The 18,869-nt window shown below is 44.0% G+C and overlaps 1 protein-coding gene across 1 annotated transcript in view; it reads left to right on the plus strand.

Annotated features, from left to right (window-relative positions):
- Positions 1 to 18,869, plus strand: part of LOC126472713 (steroid hormone receptor ERR1) — a 489,204-nt gene that overhangs the window by 93,105 nt on the left and 377,230 nt on the right. The window contains exon 2 of the mRNA XM_050099956.1: positions 9,370 to 9,491. The gene's annotated coding sequence lies outside the window, so the exon portion shown is untranslated. The remainder of the gene's footprint in view (positions 1 to 9,369; positions 9,492 to 18,869) is intronic.

The raw sequence follows: 18,869 nt of genomic DNA on the forward strand, positions 1-18,869 counted from the left end.
GCGAATGTTCAGGTGTTGAATAATATGGTTCCAGCGTGATCGGCAGAACAACGACATCAGGACCAGGCTAATTTTCTTAAAAACAATAATCTGCCGCATTGGCTGTCGTTATTTGGATTAAAATATCCTTTTATTTTGGATTCTCCATCACTGCTTAGTTTCGGCTGTGTAGCCATTTGCAAGTGAGTGTAGTGTAACGCACCAAATGGACATATTTCGGTTACAGCCAAAATATTCATCTAGTCCTACACTATTAAAATGCAGTAGGTTGGTCGGACTTAACATCACGATATCAGGAGTTCCCTGATACGCTGAGACGTATCACACCACTTGCAAGTGAAAGAACTCTTGTCTAGTTATATCTCTGTTCTAGAACAAGGAAAAGCTTCGTTAACCTGACAATGATACGGCAACATGCAGATACTCGTTTTAATTTATGTAGCGCCCTTTTGTGGCACTGCATTTGGTCGGATAGTTTTCCAGTCTGTGAAGGTCTGCAAAATACGATTAATCATCTTCATAACGTTTTTAGCCACAGAGTTCTTTAGAGGTGAGAAGAAGTGGAAGTAGGAAGATGCAAGATCCGGTGGATATTCTGGAATTCGTAATAACACGTTCTTCAGATCACTTGTTGTCCCGTGGAAAAAACTTCTCTATAGAAACAGCATTGACCTGACGAAAAGTGATTTTTATTTCTTTTGAAATGCACGCCTCTTCAGGTATTTTTGCATCCAACTGACCCAGAAGACGTTCGCCTTATTCTCCAATTTTTATTTTACCCTCTGCCGCGTAGTTAAAAATCACAGAAAACACTAAAGCGGCAAATGAAATCAACATCGTCTTTTTTGTGCAGTGCCACCGATTTCCACGCACTGCCTCTTATTTCCGTTTCGTATATGGCGTTTTTCGCGGACTCGTTTCTCATCTATCCCGGTAAACCAAGGCAAATAATCAGTAAGTTAGGTTGTTTTGAAAATATCCCAAACATTTCTGATAAGGCATTCTAGCGTTCGCTTGGGATCAACATTGCCGGCCTGGGTGGCCGAGTCGTTCTAGGCGCTACAGTCTGGAACCGCGCGACCGCTACGGTCGCAGGTTCGAATCCTGCCTCGGGCATGGATGTGTGTGATGTACTTAGGTTAGTTAGGTGTAAGTAGTTCTAAGTTCTAGGGGACTGATGACCTCAGAAGTTAAGTCCCATAGTGCTCAGAGCCATTTGAACCATTTGGGATCAACATTCAGTAAATGCTGCACACGTGTTGTGCAGTCCAATCTCATAGTTAATTCGATGCTGTGGCATCAACTGTTTCGTACACTAATCGTCACAGATCGCTCGATACCATGTTGCGAACTTCCTGGTATTATTCATCTATGATCGCAGTTTTGCGAGGTCCTTCACGTGTTTCGTTTCAAGGGGGAAGGTGGAGAGAGAGGGAGGAGAGACGGCGAGAGAGAAAGAGACAGAGAGAGAGAGAGAGAGAGAGAGAGAGAGAGAGAGACAAGAACTTATGATGTCACAATGTTCTGAGTTATCCATAATTGTGTATGTTCAGCAGCTGGATATATATCTGTGACATTCTCTGCCTTGTAAATAATGTTAAGTTTATTTAACTTCTAAGTATGATTTTTTCTATATGTTAAATATACTGAAGCGCCAAAGAAACTACTACAAACATGCGTATTTAAATACAGGGATATGTAGGCAGGTGAAATACGGCCCTGCGGTCGGCAACGCCTATATAAGACAGCAAGTGTCTGGCGCAGTTGTTAGATCGGTTACTGCTGCTACAATGGCAGGTTATCAAGATTTAAGTGAGTTTGAACGTGGTGTTATAGTAGGCGCACGAGCGATGGGACACAGCATCTCCGGGGTGCGATGAAGTGGGGGTTTTCCCGTAAGACCGTTTCACGAGTGTACCGTGAATGTCAGGAATCTGGTAAAACATCATATCTCCGACATCGCTGCGGCCAGAAAAAGATCCTACACGAACGGGACCAACGACGACTGAAGAGAATCGTTCAACGTCACAGAAGTGCAACCCTTCCACAAATTACTAAAGATTTCAATGCTGGGCCATCAACAAGTGTCGAACCATTCGACGAAGCACCATCGATATGGGCTCTCGGAACCGAAGGCTCACTCGTGCGCCCTTGATGACTGCACAACACAAAGCCTTACGCTTCGCCTGGGCGCGTCAACACCGAAATTGGACTGTTGATAACTGTGAACATGTGTCTGGTCAGACGAGTCTCGTTTCAAATTGTATCAAGCGGATGGACGTGAAAGGATATGGATACAACGGCATGATTCCATGGACCCTCCAGGTCAGAAGGGGACTGTTCAAGCTGGTGGAGGCTGTGTAATGGTGTCGCGCGTGTGCAGTTGGAATGATATGAGATCCCTGATACGCCTAGATACGACTCTGTCAGGTGACACGTGCGTAAGCATCCTGTCCGATCACCTGCATCCATTCATGTCCATTGTTCATTCCGACGGAGTTGGGCAATTCCAGCAGGACATGCAACACCGCGTACGTCCAGAATTGCTACAGAGTGGCTTCAGGAACACTCTTCTCAGTTTAAACACTCCCGATGGCCACCAAACTCCCAAGGCACGAACATTATTGAGCATATCTGGGCCTTGCAACGTGCTGTTCAGAAGAGATCATCGCTCCCTCGTACTCTTACGGATTTATGGACAGCACTGCAGGATTCATGGTGTCAATTCCCTCCAGCACTACTACAGACATTAGTCGAGTCGATGCCACGTAGTGTCGCGGCGCTTCTGCGAGCTGCTCGCAGGAGCCCTACGCTATATTAGGCAGGTGTACCAGTTTCTTTGGCTCTTCAGTGTACATGTATTGTTACAGAAGAATTTTTTTCTTATTTGATGTGATGCTAGCGTCACACTAAATAAATAAAGAAATTTGTGATGCCGGCGGGGGGAAGGGGGAGGACCACTAAGTCGAAACCTTCCCTGACGCCAGTTATCCTACTTACACTACAGTCAAGCATATTGAAACATTTGTTAAAAATAATAGTTTTTGGAATACATAGCAATTAAATACGCAGGTTGCACAAGTGTAGTAGGCTGCGTAGCCGCAAGAGTTAAAAGTAATAGCATTGTAAACTGAAAAGCTTATTTTCACACTGAAGTACCTCAGTTTCAGTACTATATTCAGGTTTTAGTTCCAGAACGATGCCTGCATGTTTTTGCGTCATGCAACTTGTTTTTTTTTTTAGTTTGCGTTTATGGTGTTGAAAATGGTCCCGAAAAAATTATGTCTTTTCCGAAGTGACATATCTCCTTTCTGTGTTTATTTAGGAAGTGTCTCATATCTGCACAGCCAATAGAAATACCTGAGATTGATCCGCGTTAGCTCGAATTCGGTCTCTTGCAAAAAATATCATTATGGTATACTTGCATTGTGTAAGCCTACAATTTTAAATCTAGGCAAAAAGTGGTCATCTCTTCCACGTGAAGAGGCACTGGGCAGAAGCATTAAACAGGAAACTTTTGCTGCTGTAAATCAATTTTTAAGTAAATTAGGGATAACTGCTGGATATCATGCTCAGCAATTTTATAATTAACTACTATTTTACAGTCCAAGTGAACGTTGTTACCTGAAAATTAATTCTTTCTTCGAGTGTTGCTGATTCTCTTCCAATATTTTCAGCCTAGTATTAGGTTGGTGCATAAGTTTGTGGCGTTTTCGTTTTGCATGTCGGTAGTCCTGTTGCTATACGAATATTTATCGAGTTTCATTTTTATTAGTTCTTTGTTGTTTTAATTTACGTATTGACATTTTGTCTTTTGGAGGTAGTGAGCGGAGCTGTGGGCGGTAGAAAATGGAATGTGGAGAAATCGGAATATTTTCGACATGTTTTTCTGTTTGAGTTCAAAAGAAGAAGGACAGAAACCATGTATGGGGATAATGCCACTGGACAGGGCATGGGAAGAAAATGGTTTTCTCATCCTAAGGACGACCGTTTTGACATTAGTGACTCTCCGCTTTTAGGAAGATCCCTGGGATTTGATGACGATGGTTTAAACGCATTAATCCACAATGATCCACATCAGTGTACTCGAGAACTGGCAAATATGATGAACTGTGATCATGCCACTATCGTGTCACATTTCTGTGCAATGGGGAAGGTTCAAAAATAGAGTTATCGGTACTACACGCACTAATCCGAAATAAAAAAATTAAAAAAATCTGTGAGTGGCTATTTCTGCATCTCTGCTTTGTCGTCATCAACTAGCTCCTGAACAAAACCGACCATTCCTATCCTGTATCGTTACTGGTGGCGAGAAATTGTGTCTGTATGCTAACATAAGGGAAAGGAAGGAATGGTTGAGCCCAAACAGAGCAGCAACACCCAGTACAAAGATCTGCGCACATCCACAATACATAAAGTTGTGTAACTGGTTGGAAAGCGACGGTGGGGTGGACTACGAATTGCTTCCCCGAGGCGTTGCCATCACTGGTCAACAACTGAGACGTCTTGGCAGACGCTATCCATCAACAATGACCAAGGAAACTGCGTGAAATGATGCTATTCCAAGACAACGCTTACATCGTGCTAGACTGACAAAAAACACAATACAAGAGTTGCATTAGGAAGTCATTCTGGACTGACCGTATTCACCTGATCTTGCGCCCTCAGATTTTTCACCTTTTCAGCTCTCTATCGAATAAACTTCAAGGAATCCGCCTTCCAAATGAAAATGCGCTTCGAACATCGCTCGACGAATTCTTCGCCTCAACACCATGTGATTTCTACAGTCGTGGAATCGAAAAGTTACCCCGGGTTGACAGACTGTTGTAAAGAGAGAAGGAGAATATACACACTTAAAAAAAATTGCATCACCTAGGTTCCGAGAGTTCCGGAACCTGTACAAAAAATTGGAGTAGAGATCAACATAAACATCATTTCCGTCCCTTTTACTGCTCATGAAAATCACTCATTGCATGTTGTACGACCATACAGCGAGACCTTCAGAGGTGGTGATCCAGATTGCTGTACACACTTGTACCTCTAATACCCAGTAGCACGTCTTCTTGCATTGATGCATGCCTGTATCCGTCATGGTATACTATACACAAGTTCATCAAGGCACTGTTGGTCCAGATTGTCCCACTAATCAACGGCGATTCGGCGTAGATCCCTCAGAGTGGCAGGTGGGTCACGTCGTTCATAAACAGCCCTTTTCAATCTATCCCAGGCATGTTCGATTGGGTTCATGTCTGGAGAACCTGCTGGCCACTCTAGTCAAGCGATGTCGTTATCCTGAAGGAAGTCATTCACAAGGTATTCGCGATGGGGGCGCGAATTGTCGTCCATGAAGACGAATGCCTCGCCAATATGCTGCCGATATGGTTGCACTATCGGTCGGAGGATGGCTTTCACGAATCGTACAGATGTTACGGCGCCTTCCATGACCACCAGCGGCGTACGTCGGCCCCACAGAATGCCACCCCAAAACAGCAGGGAACCTCCACCTTGATGCACTCGCTGGACAGTGTGTCTAAGGCATTCAGTCTGGGTCGCCTACGTGAAGGTGTATGCGACACTCATCGGTGAAGAGAACGTGATGCCAATTCTGAGCGGTCCATTCGGCATGTTGCTGGGTCAATCTGTACCGTGCTGCATGGTGTCTTGGTTGCAAAATGGACATCGCCATGGACGTCGGGAGTGAAGTTGAGCATCATGCAAGCCTATTGCGCACAGTTTGAGTTGAGTCGTAACACGACGTTCTGTGGCTGCACGAAAAGTATTATTCGACATGGTGGCGTTGCTGTCAGGGTTCCTCCGAGCCATAATCCGTAGGTAGCGGTCTTCCACTGCAGTAGTAGGCCTTGGGCTTCCTGAGCGAGGCATGTCATCTATAATTCCTGTCTCTCTGTATCTCCTCCACGTCCGAACAACATCGCTTTGGTTCACTCCGAGATGTCTGGACACTTCCCTTGTTGAGGGACCTTCCTGGCACAAAGTAACAGTGCGGATGCGATCGAACCGCGGTATTGACCGTCTAGGCATGGTCGAACTACAGACAACACGAGCCGTGTACCTCCTTCCTGGTGGAACGACTGGAACTGATCGGCTGTCGGACCCCCTCCGTCTAATACGCGCTTCTGGTGTATGGTTGTTTACATCTTTGGGCGGGTTTAGTGACTGACATCTCTGAACAAAGGGACTGGGTCTGTGATACAATATCCACAGTCAGCTTCTATCTTGAGGAGTTCTGGGAACCGGAGTGATGCAAAACTTTCTTTGATGTGTTTATTACACTAGTCCGCATGGTCTCAGATGACTGAAGGACTGAAGGCTAATATGTGATACTACCTCAACTTTTCACGCTGATTCCAAATCTGTTTCCGTACAGTTTTGCTGCAATATGGCTTCAAAGATATATTGCTGTACCGTATTTCTCACTACAGCCCTGTATACCTTTAGGTTGTTACACCTGTTGATGTTAGTTGTTGTTGTGTGACGCTGAAAGTGTCGCTTGTCTCACAGGCTTGGATTACTAGTGCTATATTGTGATTATTCTGTACATTTAAGACAGTATTTATCAAACACTTCGTCTGTTGTTGGTAGTTACTACTATGTCAACACGCAAGTGTGTGAAGAACCAACACGCAAATGTTCGAAGAACTTAAATATTTTCTGTTACGTTTTGGGAATTATAAAGCGGCTACACCGATTTTGTGTTCAAAGCTTACCATGCTTATTTTAAAATGAAACTTGGTGACCAGCACAAGGGGTGGGCACCAAAGACAGTTTGCCGCTATTGTATGGAAATATTAAGATTGTGGACAAAAGGAAAGAAAATATGTATGCCATTTGTGATTCTAATGGTGTGGAGGGAGCCTAAAAATCACCTTAATGACCGTTATCTCTGCTTAGTTAATGTTCAAGGGTGCAGTTCGAAAAATAAGAGACAAATTGTGTTTCCAAGAATTGAGTTTCAGCCATTAGGCCAGTTTGCACATGAAAATCTGATTGCTCCTCTTCCTCCAGCTGTTGTAGAGAATGTGGCAGAAGATGATGAAGAAAATGAAGTTGATGCAATTACCGAAGACGATAGTAATGTCCACCAGTCTGAATGCGACTTTACTCCATAACTGTCCTCTCAAAGTGAACTTAATGCTCTTTTACGAGATTTGAATTTGCTTAAGGAATCTGCGGAACTGCTTGGCTTCCGGTTATAAATGTAAGAATCTTCTGGATACAATAACACATTACTCACGGTACAGACATAACAGAAAGAATTAGTTCATTTATTCTCACAGAACGAGTCCTTGGTTCACTGCTATAACAAAAACGAGTTAATGCATTTCTGTGGCACTGAACGTGATCCTACACAGAAGAAACTTTTCTAGATTCGTCAACGAGGAGCTCGAAAAGTGTGTTACTGCATAATGGAAACGTGTATGGGGCCATTCTTGTGGTCAATTCTTTCAAATGAAAGCGACGTATGAGAACATGAAGATACTCGTAACATGTATCCAATATGAGGAACACACTTAGCTTATCTTCGGTGACTTCAAAGTTATCGGAATAAAAACCACAAAAATGCCGTGCTTACTATACGAATGGGACAGTCGGACAAGGCAGAGACATTGGAGTTTGAGAGTTGGGTCAGAGCGGAGAAATTTTGTGCCTGTAACTAAAAATATCCTGCACGAACCGCTTGTAGAACAAAAAAAGTCTTGCTTCCACCTGTACAAATAAAATTAGGCTTGATGAAGAATTTGCAGAGACTCTACCACAGGACGGATCCTGCATCAAGTACCTTTCCAAGAAATTTTCCTTCACCACACGAGACAAACTGAAAGCTGGAATTCTTTTTGGGTCCTCAAATTACGAAATTAATGAAGGATGAAGATTCTGAGAAGACAATGAAGAAAAGAGAAAAAAGTACGTGACCGCCTTCCGATCAGTTACTGAGAACTTTCTATGGAATAAGAAAGATCCTAATTACAAGGCCATTGTTGAAAAAAGTTGCAAAATTCCAAGAAGATGAGTTGTTAAATGAGTGTGAAAGTCCACTTCCTACACTCACATATCGACAACGTCGCGGAAATTTGGGACATTATGTTGAAGAGGAGTGTAAACGTTTTCACCGAGGTATTAAGAGGAGGCACCAGCGGCACTGGACAGCAGCTGTGTTGGCCGACTACTGTTGCATATTGATGAGGCACAGTCATCATACACAAGGAAGTCAGAGAAGAGAAATTTTAAAAATGTATGGAACACTATTGACTTCTTGTTTTTATATAAGGTAGTCACGAAACAAATTAGGAGAGTTCTGAGGAGTATTTTGTAAATGTATTTCATTTTTTAAATGTGTTTTGATTAAAAACTCACCTTGTTTGAAATGGTGATAGAATATATTTGTCGGGCCAGAAGTGAAATCCGACAAAATATTATTTCTTATTTTGTGTAAAAGCCTGACGTGATAGACGAAAACAGTAGTTATTTCTAGAATCAGCATAAAAAAAGATTCAATAACACCTACTTTCAACAAATCATCTGATAAAAAGTTTCAAAATTCAGGTTAATGAATTATTTAAAATTTTTTGTTTTTAAAATTCAGTCTTAATCACACCACGTATGTTACAAGAACATAGGTGACCGGTTTCGGTCATATCACATGACCATCATCAGACCCATGGCATCCTTCGAAGATGGTAGGTGGAGCACTCTTCTCAGCTGCTGTGATGTCAACTGAGAAGAGTTCTTCAGCTACCATCCACGAAGGATGCCATGGGTCAGATGATGGTCATGTGATATGACCGAAACCGGTCATCTATGTTCTTGTAACATACGTGGTGTGATAAAGATTGAATTTTTAAAACAAAAAATTTAAAAAAAAATTAAGTTTATCTGCAGTGTTTATTAAACTTCAGGGAAAACGCAACCCAGTATAAATATTTTTTCCCAAATCCAGTAATTTAAAGGGTGCTTCAGATGATGGTAAAAGGTATTTGACTTTTTCACTAAACGGATTAAAATTTCACTTGTTCCTAGTGGATATATGCAGAAAAATTCAGTCCTGCTAAATGACTCCAAAAGCTAAGGATCAGGATTTTTCTTCCAATTACGTCCCTATTTAGAACATAAAATGTTACCGTGTGGCAAAACTAAGCATCAGGAGGAAAATTAAGCAGATTGTTTAAAATCTGTGTTTGTTGAAAACTTTCATTTCTCGGAGAAAGGTCGCTTTGGAAATACGCTTGTCAATCGCATTAGGTAAGTCAATACATGCGGAGAGAGTGCATTGATTGGCAAGTCATGCAGTGCATGTGCGGAACGTGCGCATGCTCCAAAAGCCTGAAGGCAGCCGCGCTGTGTTTGCAGGGTGCGTCCCGGGAGCAGAGGGCGCGGCTGCGGAGGTGCAGGCGGCAGCCCACATGACCGCGTGACGGGACCTCGCCGCCCAAGCTGGCGCTGGCGCCGGCGCAGCCGCTGACCGCCGTCAGGTGAGTCGGGTCGCCGCTCCTGGACATACGTCACATCCAGAGCTGCTCGATATCGTGTGTATCCTTCACTCGCACTCGCCCAAGTACCGTCTCGGTATTGCCCGAAGCGTATCGTTACTCGCATGTTTTCTTCCCCTCACGCAGTTTGTGTCCGACTCGGCCGGTATTCCTCCAATCCTTTTTCCCTCGGCTCAGACGACAGGAACGTTTCTTCACTCGCTTGTCCTCATCCCCGCAAGCAGTTCGTGACGCCACTCGATTCAATTTACTGCCATAAATTTGGAACCTGTTATCTGAAACTTCTAACATACGTGTTCGATAATCATGATAAACTATGGTTCATATGGCTCTGAGCACTATGGGACTTAACATCTGAGGTCATCAGTCCCCAATAACTTACTACTACTTAAACCTAACTAACCTAAGGACATCACACACATCCATGCCCGAGGCAGGATTAGAACCTGCGACCGTAACAGTCGCGCGGTTCCGGCTTGAAGCGTCTAGAACCGCTCGGCCACAGTGGTCGGCTAACAACGCTTTATATGAGATATATAGTTATGATATATAAGGTGCGTTACTAGCAGCTATTGTTAATATATAATGAATAAACAAGTCACAATGCTGAAAATGAAATTAAATAAAAGAATATGAAGTAAAAGGGATATAATTAAAGTCTAAAATGACTAACTTTCGACTTAAATTACTAAAGCTGCTAGGCGCTTCAGTCCCGAACCGCGCTGCTGCTACGGTCGCAGGTTCGAATCCTGCCTCGGGCATGGATGTGTGTAATGTCCTTAGGTTAGTTAGATTTAAGTAGTTCTAAGTTCTAGGGGACTGATGACCTCAGATGTTAAGTCCCATAGTGCTTAGAGCCATTTGAACCATTTTAACTAAAGCTGCTGCTAGGTGCATCGGAAGAGCTGGAGGTTTGCCGACTAACGTCTACTACACCTATGTCTGTGTCTGTTATTACTACACCATTCTACACAGCCTCCATCAGTATGTGTGTGCCTCAGCAGTTCTACACATACGCTAGTGGGTGGCCACTGCACTTCTCTATTTTCTACTACATTTGTTCTTATTCTTTCACGTTGTTCTTCTGATCTAGTGACGCCAGTTTGATACACAGAGAATCCGCTTGATTGAAAGCTCACGAGTTACTTTTTTATGTGCAATTAAATCAACTGTAGGCTATAATTTTTCGTCTTTTACAATCGTTTGCAAATCACAATCTAAGTGTTTTGTCTTACTACCTGGAAACGGGCGCAACTGAGAAGGACATGATCAGCGGAACCTTCTTCTCCACATTCATACGAGGGTAATCCCAAAATTAAGGTCTCCTATTTTTTATAAGTACAGAACTCTGTTTCTGTGGCAGTTGGTCACACTGTTATGAAGAGTGCTTCACGCGCTGTGTAAACATGCGCACGCCGCGCTGAGGCGCTCAGTCTTGGCTTGGCAGTCGTTGAGAATGGGGCTCCCGTTGGATGTTACCGCCAAGTGCGAATTGCGCGCAGTTATTCGATTTTGAACGCAGAGGGCACTCCCCGATTGAAATCCATCGCCACTTGACGGAAGTGTATGGTGAGTCGTGCATGGATGACCAAAGTGTTCGTAATTGGTGTAGAGAGTTTTGCAGCTGGTCGGACCGAAATTCACGACGAAGAAAGGAGAGGGAGACCGTCAATTTCTGAGGAGACAGTATTGAAGGTTGAGCAAAGCATGCGTGAAGATAGGCGGATCACCGTGGATGATCTCTGCACATTGGTTCCTGGGGTCTCCCGAAGCACCGCTCATAGAATTTTAACGGAAACATTGAACAACCGGAAGGTGTGCGCAAGATGGGTGCCACGCATGCTGGCTGAGGAGCACATGCGGCAACGAGTTGATGCTTCCCGCCCATCTCTTCACCGCCTTGCAGCCGAACAGGACAACTTTCTGGGATCAATTGTCACGGGTGACGAAACCTGAACATACCACTTTACACCTGAGACCAAGCAACAATCACACCAGTGGCAGCATCCTTCTTCGCCAAAGCCGCGGAAATTCAAACATAGTCTGCCGGTAAAGTCATGATAACCGTTTTTTGGGATCGGAAAGGGATATTGTTGGTCGACTTTATGTCCACTGGGACCACAAATAACGCTGACAGGTACTGTGAGACTCTGAAACAACTCAAACGGGCAATTCAGAACCGGAGAAGAGGAATGTTGAGCAAGGGCGTACACATTCTCCATGACAACGCTCGCCCACACATCGCTCGGCAAACCGTTGCTCTCCTGCAACAGTTTCAGTGGAACATAATCACCCACCCACCCTATAGTCCAGACTTGGCGCCCAGTGAATATCACCTGTTCCCTAAGTTAAAAGAACATTTGGCCGGAAAGCGATTCAGCTCCGACGACGAGGTGAAAGAAGACGTTCATAATTTTCTGAACAGCATGGCGGCGAGCTTGTGTGACATGGGCATACAAAAACTGCCACAGCATCTACAAAAATGCATCGACAAAAATGGTGATTATGGCGAAAAGTAGCTAAATGTTTACGCTGTAAACTGATGTAAACCATTGTAGAAATAAACAGGTCTATGTACTTATAAAAAATAGGAGACCTTACTTTTGGGATTACCCTCGTAGATTAATGTGTCACACCACTCACTCGATGCAGACATTTCGACACGGGCCATGAGCTGTTGGTAGGTGTACCATGCCCTCAGCCCAGTTGATACCCCGCAGTCTTAGTGTAGCTAGTTGTTCCAATTTTCGCTGATGTCCCAATTTTTAGTGGTGCCACCATACGTTCCGCGTAAGCCTCACGCGGGACACCAAATCTCCCGCGTTTCGGGAACTGCTTACAGTTAAAAATTTAATGCGTACTCAGTTAAAAAATTGGCGGAGTACATGAAAGTTCGGAAATGAGTTTCCAAGCGACGATGGCGGTAAGCACTATGCAAAGAGGTTGCGATTAGCCGAAAAACTAAAGAACGTCTCAGCGCATGCCGGAACTGTGCGTTTCCAAAAACACTCTGACGCTTGGCTTCCATTGTTGTGTTATTATCACCACGCCGCTGCTTACTGAACAATGTTTCAATTTCCGCCTCCTTTCGCCATCATTTACGTTGTTGCACAAATCAGTACACTGTTAACTTGGGAAGCGTGTCGGAAACATTTTATGGCCAGCGTAAGGGCACAGCGCTCTAGTGCGCCGACGGCCACGTCCAGACTAGGGGCTGGTCGCCCGCGGCCAGGTTTGCATGGAAAGGTGCCGCGCACTGAGCCGGCTGCGACCTACCGCCCGTGCGGCCAGCACTTTGTCATGCGACCAGCCTCACTCGGGCCAGCGTGCTGCTGCGGCCCCAAGTAACAGGCAGCTGAAGGGGGCAGGGCGCACAGGCACTGGCACAGTGTGCCACCAGCCGTCAGTGCGGTTCCAGCTGTGGAGATATTTTACATTTTATTGTTTGTTTGCTGCTGCGTGTCTGCAGAAGGATCTTTCTGTCATCGTGGACTTTGATACGGAAAAATTTATTATAAACGTAAGAAAGCGCCCTGCTTTGTGAAACTAGTCATCTGAAGAAGATGCTGACAAAAATGTGAAAAAGAGAATGTGAGAGGAAGTGACTATGATGTTCGGGGGCAGAGAATGTGCAACACCACAAGAACAAAACACGCTGTGTAAGTTCTATTATTTTTATTTATCTTTATTAATACAACATGTAGCCGTGCGAAGTGGCCGCGCGGTTTTAGGCGCTATGTCACGGGCTGCGCGGCTCCTCCCGCCGGACGTTCGAGTCCACCCTCGGGCATGGATGTGTGTGTTGTTCTTAGCATAAGTTAGTTTAACTTAGTTTAAGTAGCGTGTAAGTCTAGGTTCAAAAAGACTCTGAGCACTATGGGACTCAACATCTGTGGTCATCAGTCCCCTAGAACTTAGAACTACTTAAACCTAACTAACCTAAGGACATCACTAACATCCATGCCCGAGGCAGGATTGCGACCGTAGCGGTCGCGCGGTTCCAGACTGAAGCGCGTAGAACCGCTCAGCCACACTGGCCGGCTAAGTCTAGGGACCGTGACCTCAGCAGTATCGGCCCTTAAGAATTCACACACATTTGAACATTTTGAACAACATGTACATGTAATTCAGACTTCAGTGAATATAATCCAACTGTCAATCCAGAGCGCCTTCGTGTACAAAGTAATCGGCCAAAACGTTTCTGTAGTGTGAACTGGATGCATGCCCTCGTATTCGTCGTGGAATATCCTCTGAAGTGAGGTATATCAATACAGTGTATCTAAATATTGAACACCAGCAACAATCTTCCCTGCATAGTTGTGTACAACACAACATGCCTTAACAATATCTATGGCGAAATGAACGTCCACATTTAGGGGTCTGTGAATGATTCTCCACTTATTTACGATTATCCCTAACGTGCACTCTCCGAAAGGTCTCGCCCGAGAATTACGATAGTTGAATACTTTTTTTTTTTTTTATCAAGTCGTAGACCTAGTATGGATACGTAATTCTGCGTGACTGCGAAAATGCGTCGTCATCTACAAACACATAAGGCACTGGCGTTTTGTTTATGTCTGAAATGTGTTTGTCTTCCGGAATGTCCAAGTTATTAGACAGTATTCGCTTATAGAACACTGGTTGTTGAAATATCGTTGAGTCAAGACATTTACCATTCGATCCCGCATCTACAGCTACAAATTTATAGTTTGCATCACAAATAGCCATTAATACAATAGAGAAATATTTCTTATAGTTGAAGAATATTGATGCACTGTTTGCTGGTTTCACCAGCCGGGCCGGCCGCGGTGGTCTAGCGGTTCTAGGCGCGCAGTCCGGAACCGCGCGACTGCTACGGTCGCAGGTTCGAATCCTGCCTCGGGCATGGATGTGTGTGATGTCCTTAGGTTAGTTAGGTTTAAGTAGTTCTAAGTTCTAGGGGACTGATGACCACAGATGTTAAGTCCCATAGTGCTCAGAACCATTTGAACCATCACCAGCCGCACATGCTTTCCATCAAAGGCGCCGAGACAGTTTGGGAAACTGGCCTTAGTTTCAAAATCTCTCGCTATTTGCAGCCTGTCGTTTTTGGTCGGATCTGACAAACATTCATGTTTTAAGATAATCCAGACTGGTGGACATACTCTTCTTAAAATTTCTCTGATTCTTGTTACTCCAAGACGGAAAGCATGATGCAAATCAACGAATGGATTTCCAGTTGCCAGGCATCTGAAAGGAAGAAATTACTAAATTACTTCACACTTTTGCGAGGTAGGTTGCTTTTAAGACAATATTTCCCTAAAGAAAACGTCTTGAAATATTTTTCTAAGATAATCTAATAAATAGAATTGTTCGACTCATTTTTTTAAAATTAACGTGTGTCCCATCAGTTCCTACCACGTATGGTACGCGGAAACTCATCTAACACATCACTGCTTGTAGCTTACGTTTACAAAGAATGGACTTTATTGGAAGCTAAGATATTTCATTTTTACAGCTATATCGTTACAGAAGAAACGGCGTAACATTAAAAGATTCATACAGCCGAGAAAAACGAAGATTAACCGGTAAATGTGCTTCTGCAGCTACGAGGAAGACGCCATATCTTTATTTTAATCTCCTATCATTTCTAAATATTACCACTCCACCGTCGCATACACATAGCAGCGTGTCACCACAGAATGCTGAGAATCAGGCCACAGCAGAAAGTGGACCATACCAGGCTAGCGTGCTCAGCAAGAATAGGAAAGCAGGAGACGAAACTGGAAGACAGCTAATCAATGTTCCGCAAAAATTTGCAGAAGCCAGGCAGCAACTGGACAGCGACTTCAAAGATATACCTCAGCACCTGAAGTTGTCTGTAAACGACGAGTCTTAAGTATTATTGAAGAAGCTCAACCGCATCCAACACATCTTCCTACGAACATTACCCAGCGTACATTTTCCACCGTCCGCAATCATCAGCCAGATATTCCTCACAACACCAGCCTCTATCTGCATCGTTATTTTGTGATGGAACAGGATATTACCAGGAAACCTAGCCCACGCAATCCAGTTCTTCACAAAATAATAATTCAGCGCAGTCTCCACCACAAACCACCGACAGTATTGATAATCGTGTTACGTCACCATTACCTACATGTTTGCTGAATCGTCAAGTTAATTCTACTTACTACATAACGTAACATTAACAATTTCATTATTGGTAAAAATTTTCTTTAATAAAACTTACCTTAGTTTCTCTTCATTTCCTATGTATTGCTGTCTCTGTACCTCTTATGGTGTCTCCAATTTTCTTTAATATTTAATCAAACGTTTTTATAGACATTATAGTGAAATTGAAGAATTTATCTTCGTGTTCAGGAAATTCACAAAGAAAGTAACAAATATTCCGTTTGTAGAGCAGGATTGCAACATAGGGTGTAGCCAGTATCTCTTCTTCTTTCGGCTCGCCTGACGATGCCAGAGGTACACAGCCATCTCCGTAATCTCCATCGTGCGACTGAGCCGCGGCCAACCGACTGCCAGCCGCAGTCCACGTCGCAGTGGCTGCGGCCAAGGCCAGCCGTTGGTCGTGGTCGTGGCCGTGGCCTCTCTGGTGCACTATTGCCCTCTAGTTCGTGCTTTCGATAAACAGAACAAAACTTTTGACTACAATTGTACCAGTATGCCAGCTTAGTCCATTATATATTATAAAAAATATTTATCTAATGACTAAAAACTGACGTAATTTTTTTTTCTACCGACTTTTAGGTCCTTGTCACGTCGATTATTTTAAACCAACTAGTTGCTATGTCCTGTTTTCTGCAAATTGAATGTAGCAGCACTACGCGTACTGAGCCTGTTCAGAATGCTTGGGAATATGCTGTGTACAGGGTGAAGAAAATTTCACACACTGGGACTGCGCATCGCGGTTTCTCACGTACTGGCAATCCAGAAATGTCTTTCAGAAAATTTCGTCCCGCGCACATTTCGGGATGTAAATGGACGTTAAACATTTGCAATCTGGCAACACGTGTACGGTAACTGCTTCTGTCAGCGGCAATAGTGCTGTGGAATTGTTGCAATGGATAGCGTTTTGGGTTGGCATACAGGAGGTCGCGGGTTCGATTCTGGGTCGCGGCTACCTTGTTTTTATTTGCTGAAAGTATAGTCTGCATTATACGGTATGTGGCGTGTTAATCGTCATATAGTGATTACAGTGGGTCTTCTACAAAGCATTTTTACGTACTATGAACACAGAAATATAAGAAGTTACGTACTATGAACACAGAAATATAAGTACAATCGTCCTCATTGGTCAGCTTTCAAAGAAGACTTTTGCACGTCGTGGACGCGAATTGTTTCGCGCCACTGCATGTACTAGATTCCAAACCTGTTTTCTGTGTGCCGACCGGTGTGGCCGAGCGGTTCTAGGCGCTTCAGTCTGCAACCGTGCGACCGCTACGGTCGCGGGTTCGAATCCTGCCTCGGGCATGCATGTGTGTGATGTCCATAGGTTAGTTAGGTTTAAGTAGCTCTAAGTTCTGGGGGACTGATGACCTCAGATGTTGAGTCCCATAGTGCTCAGAGCCATTTGTTTTCTGTGTACTCTTCGCCATGGTCCAATCGAAATTACTTGCAAAGCACGTTGCTAACCTACTGGTGAAGCAAGGCCCTAACGTAATGTAATGGACCTGAACATGGAAAGAATGATAGTTGGTATCAATCGTTGGGACCATTGGGGGAGAGTGCACACAAAAAAAGTTTGTAATCTAGTAGATGCATTGGTGCGAAACAATTCACGTCCACGACGTAGAGAAGGATTCTTTAAAAGCTCACCAGCGGAAACGATTGTATTTCCATTTCTGTGTTCGTAGTACGTAACTCCAAATGTTTTGTAGAAGACCCACTGTAATCGCCGTATGACGATTAAGATGCCAGATACCATACTACGAAGAATACATTTAGCAAATAAAAACAAATATGCCTCCACCCCGAATCAAACCCTCGACCTCCTGCTTGTTAATCCTAAACGCCATGCGCTGCACCAGCTACACAGCCCTACTGCAATTTCCTGACGTAGGTAGTTACCACACATGTGATTCCCATGTTGCCATATTGCAAATCTTTAACGTCCATTTACTGCCGGAAATATGCGCAGGACGAAATTTTGTGAGCGACATTTTTGTATTGCTAGTATGTTAGGAATCGCGCCGCGAAGTCCGAGTGCGCGAATTTTTCTTCACTCTGTATATCCGCCTTATAGTGCTTCTAGTGCTCCAATCAGACTGTCATTCGCCTAATCTCCAGGCTCGTAGTGTCTTTTATTAGACATATAGGCTCCTCTGATGTCGTGTACTTCTCGCCCCAACCAATACAAAGCTGCCCTGTGATAACAGGCATATCCCGAGAATCTGCAGTGAATCCACGACAGGTTTAGAACGAAATGCACTGCGGAGCCCCGGTTAGGTACTTGTCAAATTCCGCCAATTTCTGATTCTCAGCGCCCCAAGTTGATACTGATTCGTAGTATATAAAATATTTTGGCCCTAGCCATATTTTCTTCTCTAAATCCAGTTCAGCCCGATTCTGACTGAGTCGACAGTATTTGCAGTCCTCCAGTTCCTTTCTCCCAAGGACTTTTTGTTATTCCTATGAATTCAAACGCCGTGTGCGAGCAATAGATGGCGTCTGTTGTGCGGGAACAGTTTGTCTCCGACATCAATTATTTCTATCTACATAGTTTCTTCCAAAGTGTTCAGTTCTATTGTAAACTTAAACTGTCATCAGGACTGAATGGAGGGAAGAGTTCTATATTACTACGACTCAGACTTCTGTTCATTTAAGTTCACATTAACGACAGTTTCGCACATGTTCTCATTGTGTTGTGCAGTCATCATGTAGCAGGAAATACAGTGTGATCTGTGTCAACAACATAATCAGAGGAGAGTCCACAATAAATTTCAAAAAAACACTTATATTTATTGATACCACTAATGAGTAATGAATATTTTGTAATGGGATAGTGTCTCGACATACCGATTTCTCTTCTTCTTCTTTTGCTACTGTCTTTGTCTCGCATTGTGCGCAGGGTCGGTAGCGTTAAGTACAGAGTTGGTATGGATAATTTTTAAGGGGTGGCCGGATGCCCTTCCTGCTGCCACCCAATAACCCCCTAGTGGGATGTGAAAAACCGCCCAAAAACCACATCCAAACTGGCCGGCACACCGGCCCTCGTCGTTAATCCGCCGGTCGGATTCGATCTGGGGCCGGAGCGCCTACCCCAGTCCAGGAAGCAGCGCCATTAGCGCTCGCGGCTAACCTGGCGGGTCGCGACATACCGATTACATGTAGTAAGAAATTTAGCGTTACTCTTAC

Source organism: Schistocerca serialis, chromosome 1, assembly GCF_023864345.2.
Source record: "Schistocerca serialis cubense isolate TAMUIC-IGC-003099 chromosome 1, iqSchSeri2.2, whole genome shotgun sequence".
In the NCBI taxonomy this organism is placed as follows: Eukaryota; Metazoa; Arthropoda; class Insecta; order Orthoptera; family Acrididae; genus Schistocerca; species Schistocerca serialis.